Source organism: Grammomys surdaster, unplaced genomic scaffold (genome assembly GCF_004785775.1).
Source record: "Grammomys surdaster isolate TR1022 unplaced genomic scaffold, NIH_TR_1.0 265, whole genome shotgun sequence".
Taxonomy (NCBI): Eukaryota; Metazoa; Chordata; class Mammalia; order Rodentia; family Muridae; genus Grammomys; species Grammomys surdaster.
In genome coordinates, this window is record NW_021604706.1 from 198,234 (window position 1) to 210,215 (window position 11,982).

Here is an 11,982-nt window from a genome sequence, read left to right on the forward strand (position 1 = left end):
GTGATAAAACTAGATACACTGAAACTAATAGAAGAGAAAGTGAGTGAGGAAGAGCCTCAAACATATGAGCACAGGGGAAAACTTACTGAACAGAACACCAATGACTTATGGCCTAAGATCAAGAATTGACAAATTGGACCTCGTAAAATTGCAAAGCGTCTGTAAGGCAAAGGACACTGTTAATAGGACAAGATGGCAACCAACAGATTGGGAAAAGATCTTTACCAATCCTACATTCAACAGAGGGCTAATATCCAATATATACAAAGAACTCAAGAGATTAGACTCCAGACAATAAAATAACCCTATTAAAAATGGGGTACAGAGCTACAGAGCTAAACAAAGAATTCTCAACTGAGGAAACTCGAATGGCCAAGAAGCACCTAAAGAAATGTTCAACATCCTTAGTCATCAGGGAAATGAAAATCAAAACAACCCTGAGATTCCACCTCACACCAGTCAGAATGGCTAAGATCAAAAACTCAGGTGATAGCAGATGCTGTTGAGGATGTGGAAAAAGAGGAACACTCCTCTATTGCTGGTTGGATTATAAGCTAGTAAGATCACTCTGGAAATCAGTCTGTTGGTTCCTCAGAAAATTGGACATAGCATTACCTAAGCACCCAGCTATACCACTCCTGGGCATATACCTAGAAGATCCTCAAACATATAACAAGGACACATGCTCACTATATTCATAGCAGCCTTATCTATAATAGCCAGAAGCTGGAAAGAACCCACATGTCCTTCAACAGAGGAATGGATACAGAAAATGTGGTATATTTACATAATGGATTACTACTCAGCTATTAAAAATGATGAATTCATGAAATTCTTAGGCAAATAGATGAAATTAAAAATATCATCCTGAGGGAAGTAACCCAATCACAAAAGAACATACATGGTATGCATTCACTAATAAGTGGATATTAGCCCAAAAGCTCAGAATACTCAAGATACAAGTCACAGTCCACATGAAGCTCAAGAAAAAGGAAGATCAAAGTATATGTGCTTTGATCCTTCTTAGGAATAACAAAATACTCGCGGATGCAAATATGAAGACAAGGTATAGAGCAGAGACTGGAAGAGGAGCTGTCTGGAGACTGCCCTTCTAGGGATCCATCCCATATGCAGTCACCACACATAGACACTGTTGTGGATGCCAGGAAGTGCATTCTGACAGGAACATGATATACCAGTTTCCTGAGAGGCTCTGCCAGAATCTGACATATACAGAGGTGGATGCTTGAAGCTAAACATTGAATTGATTATAGGGTCCCCAATGGAGGAGGTAGAGTGAAGACTGAAGGTGCTAAAGGAACTTGCAGCTCCATGGAGAGAGCGATAATACTATCCAACCAGAGCTCCCAGGGTCTAAACCACCAGCAAGGGAACACGCATGGAGGGATCCATGGCCCCAGCTGTATATGTAGTGGAGGATGACCTTGTCACGCATTGATGAGAGAGGAGGTTTTTGGTCCCATGAAGGCTGGATGCACCAGAGTAGGGAAATTCAAGGACAGAGATGGGGGAGTGGGTACATCAGTAGAGGCACACCCTCAGAACCAGCAAGAGGGGGGAAGGGATGGGGGTTTCTGTGGGGGAAATGGGGAAAGGGGATAACATCTGAAATGTAAATAAATAAAATAAACAATATTATAAAATTGGATGCCAAGGAACTTTCTGTTGAGTGTCTATGGTACCCTATAACTAGGCATACTTATGCTTAGGTGAAAGGAAGGATCCACTTACTAGCACATGGCATAATCCTGATCAGGTATCTAATATGGGGAAGAGGACATGTTTGTATTTTTTCTGCAGGATGCTGAAGGAGCATTGTGGCTGCCAGAGTGATTGGTGAGATATACTGATGTTGGGACAAGGAATGATGCTGACCTGTGAGGTTGCTGAGTGTCCTGACTGGGAAGCTGTATTAGACACATGTTCCTGACCCACCTTTGCTTTCCTATATCCCAGATGGGACAAGCTGTCTTTCCTCAAGTTTTTAGAACTTGTGGGACAGAGAAAAAGATAAGTTATAATGAATCTTGTATTTTTCTTAAATGTGACCAGTTATTCAGACTCAATCATGTACTGGTCTAGAAATCAACCCAATGTTGGGAATAACAGTCTTCATTTGAAAGACTGGATCTATACATTTTCAGAGACATATTTGGAAGTTAGCTGCAGCTCTCTATGATGTTATATTAGCAAGAGATAAAGTTGGGACAGGATCTGGATTTCAAACAAATGTTAGCGCATGTGTTAAAGCTTTTTTAACTGTTAAGTTAAAATTACTTTTGTTTCTTCTAGAGTATTTATTGTAAGTTGCATTGATTGTTCACTTTCTAATTCTGTTAGTGTGTTGAAATCTAGCATGTCTATTACACGGCTCTATCAACCAGCTTTTCTTTTATTGCCCTGAGTATTACAGAACCTTGATTTTCTGAAAAAATCTTGCAAGTAATGGAAGAAGTGAGTCAGGCTTTAAGCAGAAGCAAGAGTGTAGTTGGCTTGATTATTGCTGGTATAACAGCTTTAATTGCATTAATTGCTAGCACCACTGCTTCTTCGATCACTTTGACATGAGAAGCTAAGACAGCTACTTTTGTTAATCATTTAGCAAAAAAAAAAAAAAAAAAAAAGTTATTAATGTGTTCAGTATACAAGAGGATCTAGATAGGCATTTGGAACATAGGATTGATGCTCCTCTTTATCCTATTCAAATTATTGGAAGGAGGTTTAGAGTTTAAGAGTAAGAAGCCATCTCTAGTGTCATACCAAATACCATTGAATTCATGTTAGTTCTAAAATTTATAGTGATAGACATTATAATTAGGAAAAAATTTAAAGACATTTGCAGTGTATTTGGCATAATTCTAACACCTCTCTGGATGTTTTAACTTTGCACAGTGAGATTATGAATTTAAAGAATGCTGCTCTGCTGAGATTTGATGCTGCAGATACTGCTGATAAAATTATCCATATAAAAATATTCCATTTTGGTCAAGCTTCAAGAATGGCATATATACCTTGATCAGGCTAGCCCTTTTTTTCCTGGGAATACTTTTATTCCTGTCCATCATGTTAAAGCTTGTCTTTAACAACATCAACATGTTGGCAGCCAAAGTACATGGCTTGAACCTAAAAATGGACCCCCAGACACAGTTATTAATTTAACAAGCTGGCAAGCTAAGAAAGGGTAAGATTTTGTACAGAAGTGCATTGCTTTTGATAATGCATATTCCACAACGGGTAAGGCATTCTTGTCAGAACAACCTAAGACAGGCTCAGTCTTATATATAAAATAAAAAAAGGAGAAATGTGGAGAGCTTTTGGAGCTGCTTGGCAGGAATCTGACATTGGCCAAGGAAAGGAAATTGGCTGCTTGGCAGGAATCTGACATTAGTCTAGAACAAAGAAGTAATTTCAGGCAGGAATATAAATCTTAGCCTAGAACAAAGAAGTAGGCTTCAGGCATGAAAATGACTTTAGACTAGGACAAGGAAGTAAGCTCAGATATTTTGGTCATCCTGAGAAGCCCTTAGAAACAGTGATCATAGGCCTTTGTTTATTGTCATGCAAGTTCTTTGATTATCTGGGTTTATTGTCTTGCTTGTTCCTCAACTATTTGCATCTATTGTATTGCTAGTTCCTCAACTTAGAACTGATCTTAATACTTGCATGTAATTAAAGTGATATAAAAGCAAAAAGGAGGAGGGGGGATGGGATAGGTGGTTTGATGGGGGAGTGAATGGGTAAAGGGTATGACATCTGAAATGTAAATAAATAAAATATCTAATAAAAAAGGAAAAAAAGAAAAAAACAAAGCAAAAAACCACATGGATTTGATACACAGAGCACAATTTATTTTTTAAAGAAAGAAAAATAAAGAATCTGAGCTAGAGAGATAGTTCAGTAATTAAGAATACCTTCTGCTCTAGCCAGTCATGGTGAGTCATGCCTTCAATTCTAGCACTAGAGAGGCAGAGGTGAATGTGAGTTCAAAGTCATCCTGATATGTATAGTAAGTTCAAGGACAGCCAGATCTATGTAGTGAGACCCTGTCTCAAAACTAAAAGAAAACAAAACAGAACAACAAACAACTGCATGTAACTCTAACGCCAGGGTAATCCAATGCCTCTAGCCTCTCTAAGTATCTAACACACACACACACACACACACAGGGGGGGGGGGGGGGGGAGGGAGGGAGGGAGAGAGAGAGAGAGAGAGAGAGAGAGAGAAAAGTAAACATCATTCTTAAAAAAATAATTCCATTTATTAACCAGATGTCATAGCACATGACTAATCAATGTCTTGAGTTTCAGACCAGCCATAGTAACATCTCCCAAAGCAGAATTACTTTAATAGAAAGAAGGCACCATTAAATATACAGGAGCAGAGGTATAATCTAGAACTCTGCTGGATAAATGAGAATGTATACTCATTTTACACATACCTGACAAAGGACTAGTAACAGAGTATGTGAAGAGAAACTATAAAACAGTGAGCGCATGTTTTTCAATAAATAGTGCTAGAAAAGCTAGATATACAGTTGCAAAGAAAGAAGTTAAATCCTTATTTTATGCTACATATAAAAATTAAGTTAAATTGACTAAAGTATTAATCCTAAAATGCAAAATTATAAAACTACTAAAGAAAATAGACAAAAGCTCATGAGAATGGACTGAGGGGTGATTTCTTCCTACAAGAGCAAAACCAGACAAATGTGACATCAAACTCAAAAAGTTTTGTGCATCAAAAAAATTGAGGCATAACAAAATGAAATGCTATTATGGCTATTATGAGTAAATATTTGTAAATCACATATTTGATAAAGAGATTAATAACCAGAATCTATATATACATATATATGCATATTAACCAGAATATACATACATACATATATATCCTAGTACACTTCAAGAGAAAAAAATCAAATAACCCAACTATAGCATAAAGAAAATACCTGAATAGATATTTGTCCAACAACAATATATAAATGGCTAACAAGCATATGAAAAGATGGACAGTCATCACTAATCATTGGAGAAATGCAAAACAAAACTCCAATGAGTAACTCATAACCATTAGGATAGCTAGTATCAAAATAAAATAAAATGAAGCACAAGAGTTGGCAAGGATGTGGAGATGTTAAAACCCTGTGAGCTGTAAGTGGGAATGTGAATGGTGCAACTAGTACAGAAAAGAATACAGCAACCTCTCAGAAAATATAGTGCTCATGTATATGATCCAGCAATGCCATTCCTGAATATCTATTCTTAAAAAGTGAAAGCAGGGTCCCAAGGGCACTTCTGCAGTCACAAATTCATCACTGCACATTCACAACAGGCAGGAGGTGAGAGCAATCCAAGTGTCTATTGGCAGGTGAAAATAAACTGTGCTCTATGTGTGGCCTGCAGGCAATGGTACATGATTCAGACTTTTAAAAGAGATTCCCATGTGTTTCAGCACAGATGGGCGTTGAAGACATAATGCTACGTAGAGTAAGGCTCTTGGAGAAAAAAAAAAGACAAATACTATATGACCTCACTTTTCATGAGGCATCATATGAATAGGAAGCAAAAAGTAGATGTCCCTAGGCACTGGGGAAGGAAGAATGAGCAACTAGGTTTCTTACTGAATACAGAAGTGCCATTCTTCAAGATGAGAAAGTAGAGATCTACTTCATAACAATGTGAATATGCTTAATCCTAACTGTACATTTTAAAAATGGTTAAGACGCAAGTTTGGTGTTCTGTCTGTTTTTACCATAGCTACCAGTAATAAAAATGAACCAATAGCATTTAGGGAGGTTCTTTGCCCATGATGCTTGTTGAGGACTTTTTACAAATCCTTTTAACCTTACAGATCTTTTAAGTATATATTATGGTTTTTGTTTCCATGTTTTTTATGGAATATCCATGTGTGTAAACATATGTCTCTGCATCTATATTTATGTCTCTGTCTATAACTATGTTTCTTGTGCTTTGTCTTTGTCTCTTTTTCTTCTGTTTGCTTATTCATTTTATCCTAATCCACTTGGTTTCTGTTTTCTTTTATCTTATTAAGTTTTTCAGATGCCTGTTTTCTAATGAGAGAAAGAAAGAAAGGGTGTGGATTTGTATGGGAGGGGAGGTGGGAAGGATCAGAGAGGAGTTGGTGAAGGAGAAACCGTAATCTAAATATACTGTGTGAAAAAATCTTTTCAATAAAAAAAGAATTGAAAAGGAAAATGTAAACATGCCTTTAATAAGGAAAATGAGAAGTGGTGAAAAAATATAATGAACACTTTTCAAGATTCAGCACCAATATGCACTAAAAATATGCTAAACTTCATTAGTAATTAGAGAAAATTGCACTGAAATCAAAATACCTTAACATTGTCAAGTAAATTTTAAGACATATGTGCCCTATAAACCAGTAATTGCACTTCCCTAAATATCAGCACGTGTCTACCAGGAGATACAAGTACCATAGGGCAAAGAACTGGGGAAATGGCTCAGTGGTTAAGAGCTTTTCCTATTACTTTTCATAGCGGATTCAAGTACAGTCCCCAACACCTACATTGGGTGGCCCATAAGTTCTGTTACTTCAACTTAACAGGTGCTGACACTTTCCTTTGGCCTCTTGGTCACCCATACACATGTCACACGTCACACACACACACACACACAAATAAAAATAAATATTTTTAAATCTTTTTTAAACAATTCACAGAGCTGCTACTACTGTTGCCACTGCTGTTGCCATCCTCCATTAACAAACAGAATTGCTTTTTCTCTTTTCAGTGTATACCTTCTAGGCCTTTAAAAGCACCAGACTGCCAAATGATCATCCCTGAAATACATAATACATACATATAATTTATGTTTTATATATAACATATATGTATTACATTTTAAGAAATTCAAGTTATATTTATAAACATATATATACATACATACATACATACATGCATACATACATACATATACACATACACATACATATAGGCATGCAATAGCGATTAGTGAAAAAAGAGGTCATGAACTTGAAGGAAAACAGGAAGGGGTATATGAGAGGTGTTAGGCTGAAGCCCCTGCTCCCCCTTGCACAATCTAGAAAACCCTGTCTTCCCTCCTTCCCCCAACCCTGCCCACACAGAGAAAACTCTCTTGTCTACTTGGAGAAAATTCTAGGCTAACATGCTATCACTTCTCTCAGTATTTCCAGAGGTCCACCTAAGAGTGTTTGCCCAGGGGCTAAGCATTTTTTTTTACCATATATTGGCATAATCCCAGCTCATAGTTTACAAGAAATCACCCCCAAGCTTAAGTCCTAGAAAACCTCCTTGCTTTAGCCCAGGCTTACAATTCTATTGACCTCCTCCTGTGAACTCACCCAGGAGGTACCTCTTAACATATCTGCCTTTATTTATTTTTAATCTGGTCTAATCTGGACTATATCTGCATCACCAAGGGAGAGAAAAAGCTTATCAGGAGAATTTGGAGGGAGTAGAAAAAAGAGAGAAATATAGTAATTAAATTAGAATCTCAAAAATGAAACAAAGTACCATATTGAGAATGCTGAGGTACCCAGTTTCATTGATGTAACTGGCTATCTAGGCCCTATCATGTAAGGCAATCTAGTAAATGTCCGTTTACAGTATGTATTTGTATATAGAAACAGTAAAATGTACATATTTATATTATACACGATTTAATTTTTTTGAAGAATTTTGGCATGAGTTTCATAGAGAAGCCAAATTCACAAACAGAAAATAGAGAGGTGGTTGCCAAGAACTGGGGGCAGTACAGAATGCATAGTTATTGTCATTGGGTAAACTGTTTCAGTTTTGCAAGATAAAAAATATTCTGGAAAGTCGATATGCAACAATGTCTATATACTTCAGATTACCATACAGTATATCTCAAGTAGCTAACAGAAATTTTTATGTTTTATATTCTGACACTATTAAAAATAAATTTGTTCAGTTCAGATACCTCAGCAGGTAAAGGAACCTGCCACCAAGACTGACAACAAGGACCCACATGTGAAAGCAGAGAGACAACTGATACAGATTGTACTTTGGCTTTCACATATGAGTGCTTTGTTTTTTGTGTACATGCTCACACACACATACATGGACATAAATAAATGAATCAATCAATCAATAAATGTAACTATTTAAAGTTTTATCTAAGTGTGGATACACATGCTTATATTCTCAGCAATTAGAAGATAAAGCAGAAATATTGCCTGTTTGAGGACATCTTGGATTATATAGTGAGATCTTGTTTCAAAAAAAATAATAAAGAAAAATTTTAAGGAAAATAATTAAGTAAAAAATAAAATTTGAAAGATGAGCAGTTTTATAGTGACAAGAAATACATAAAAATATTATTTTAAAAAGTAAAATATATGACCAAAACTAAATATGGAGCTTAAGGGGAAAGATATGGGTGGCGATATTTTTATTTCTTAATTGGGGCTTGGGTTGCAGAGATATTACCTTTCAATTATTTCTTAAATACAGTACAAGTATTTTATCTCTACTCTGTGAAAAGTCTTCCACAAAGAAAATTGCCATCAAAAAAGGAAAAAGAATCAATTAATATAATTCACAATGTAAATTGTCCAACTGTTGACATTTCCATGCTTATGTCAGTATATGCAAATGCTTTTCAATAACTTCAGATCCATTCCTCACTAAAAGAAAATTCTTGGCAAACTAGTAACAGAAAGGCTTTGCTTAAGGTCATAAAGCTGCTATACATAAAAACTATGTTAATCATTCTACTCACAACTGAAACAAATCAAAGTTTCTCCTTTGCAAGAAAAAAATTAAGAATAATTCCTAGTATTGCATTGTGGTCAATACTCTGCTCTGTGAAATATGAGGCTCAAAATAAATATAGAGATTGAAAAAGAAGAAGGAAAACTCTTAAGAAGAGTGTGTACATACAGAAAATACACAGGAATTTATAAAAAGTATCCAAGGTTCTAAATATAAAAACAATCTACAAAATTCACTTGCATTTCTCTGTACTAATAGTAACAGGTACATAGAAAATGTTTAAAGAGTATTGTTCACAATATCCCCACGAAATAAGGACTAGAGAATCAGTCTAATAAGTACAACAGAGGGATACATCAGCTCATGGAAAGCTTCGAATGATACCCAGGGTTGGATATTCTGAAATAGTCCTTATAAAATTATACTTTAAGCTGTGTGTTTCATTCATACACCAGGGTGATGAAGGCCTTAATTAGATGAACAGATTTTCATTGAACTGAGACTGAAGAAGCCAGAAGGCTCTTTTAAGGATTACTTTGAACAGAAGAAAGAGGCCCAGAATATTTGATAAATAGCAAGGAAGTATAAGAAGGACAGTTAACCTGTTTTCAAATCCAGTGGTGTGAGGTGTACGAGAAAAACAGCACTTACAACCGTTTCTATAGGCTCTACGAAGCAGTATCCTTCTGTTAGAACAGAAATGGAAGGTATACATTGAGGGGAAAAAACTAAGAGATGTAGATGAGCCAAGGGTCTCAAAGGATGCAGTGGCAATGTAGTGGCTTGTATTCTCATACTAATTACGCTACCCAAAAATCTGTTTGCAGAGTCCTATACGTAGGACTAAAGGAAGCCTGTACCCAGTTGGTTTTTGACTGGTCAGTAAAGTTACCGGTAGCCAATGGCTGGGCAAGGAGACAGAGGCAGGACTTTTAGAATTCCCTGAAAGGGGACAAGGAAGGAAGAAGAGGGATTCAGCCTTGATGGAGGCGAAAGAGATGGACCACACTAGAAAGGTTCAGGAGGGAGAGACAGCCGAAATGTAGGTGCAGGGGGAAAGTGGTCCCAAGACAGCTGCCTAGCAGGATCCAGGGTAGCAAAGATAAAAATATAGATTTAATAAGTATTAACTCAGGAATATTGGAGGGGAGTGTGTGTTATCCACATAGAGATAGAGAGTGGCCTAGCCATTGAACTGTCTAAGATATTTAAAATATAAGGCTGTGTATGTGTGTTTTTCTTTTGGGAATCCAGAGCAATTGAGCAATGTCAAGAGGCTCGCACACCCGCTGGGGAGTTTAGAGACGGTTAACAATTTACCATTATAGGAAGGGTTTGGGCTTGGCATGAGTGAGACCAAGTAGACTAACACTTTCATGGCATTCAGAGACACCTCATGGGATTACTGTTCAAACCATCACTGTTTCTCAGTTAATTTAATCCTCTAATAACTATTAGCCTTTGCTGGTAGCTGAGATCTGCAGGAATAGGATTCATCTGGATCATGAATCTCTGAGGAGAAGTTAATTCATCAAATTATACCATTTCTTAGACCTTTTTATATTGCTACAGAAAGTCTGGAGCAGGTAATTATAAAATTATAAAAGAAGTTTATTAGGCTCACACAACTCTTTCCTTCTAAGGATTATACCCCTATGACCCAAAACCTATTACCACACAAGACCATGTTGGTCAACAGAGAAGTAGCACAAAAAAACAAATGTAAGTCTCTGTCTCCTTATTTATTTTTTTTTATATTTTATTTAGTTTCCTCTCTCTCTTTCACTCTCCTCCCTCCCCACACATGGTGTGTGTGTGTGTGTGTGTGTGTTGCTTGTGCATGCCACAGCGTGTGTGTGAAGGTCAGAGGGAAGCCTATAGGAATCAGTTCTTTCCCCGAACTATTTGGGTCTTGGGAATTAAACTCAGGTTTTCACCCCTGCTGAGCCATCTTGTTGGCCCAATGACTGTCATCTTTCTGGTTTGAGTAACTTAAGCTATGGGGATATTATTACTTAAAATTCAAAAAAAATCAGAAATAGAATATGACAATGGTAAGTATTGTTCAGTGAATAGTTATTAGAGGATTAAATTAACTGAGAAACAGTGATGGTTTGAAGCAATAAAAATATTTTGATTAGCACTTAATATAAATGTTTTTCTTTCTGAAGAATAGCTTTTAAGCTTTAACCCATTCTTGGAAGACTGAATAAATAAGTATTAAAATACTAAAGTATTATGGTTTGAATGTTGAATGACCACAGAGGCTCATGTATTCTAACACTTGGTCCCCAATTAGTGGTACTGATGGAAGGGACAGGGTCCAGTTGACTGACATAAACATTGAGAGGCAATCTTTGAGGGTTATATCCTGGACTGAAGTCTGAGGACCCAGCTTCTTGTCTGACACCACAATATCGCTACAGACCAAGTCACTATAAAAACCCTGTCTTCCCCTTATGTTGTTTATTTGGTCACAGCAACAAGAAAACTGAACAACACAGAAAGCAATTCTGAAAGAGTGACAAATGGTTTGGTTTGGTTTTCTTTAATATATTCCTAATGCACTGGCCTGTGACATTCCAATCTCACGTATAACAGTAGGTTAAGGCCAGCAAGCTAGCTCAGCAGGTAAAAGTACTTGTCTTGCAAGCCTGGAGACCTGAGTTTGAATCCCAGAACCCACATAAAGGTGAAAGAAAAACTGATTCTACAAAGTTGTCCTTTGACTACACATGTACTATGGTACATGCGCCCACACATACATCACCCTCCCACATACACAAATACCACTTAAAAATAGGTTCAACTTTAAACAGATAATAACTTAAAGTGAATTAAAATAATAACCAGGATGCATTATTACTATACCATACTCCAGAAAGAATAAAATGGAAAAATTACAAATAATGCCAAGTACTAGCAAGAATACAGAACATCTGAATTCCATATATACTACTGGTATAAATTATACAACTGATTTGGATAATCATTTGCCAACACTTACTAAAAACAAATATACCACAACATTAATTCCTTTTAAGTATAATGCTTGAACATGTGTTTACAGCAGTCCTTTTTATAAAAGCTCTAGGGTGAAAGTCACTCAAATATCCACAAACAGAACAGATAAAGAAATCCCCTGACTACTGTAGAATGATGAGAATGTTAAGTATAATTACAGATAGTAGCCAAGACATTAC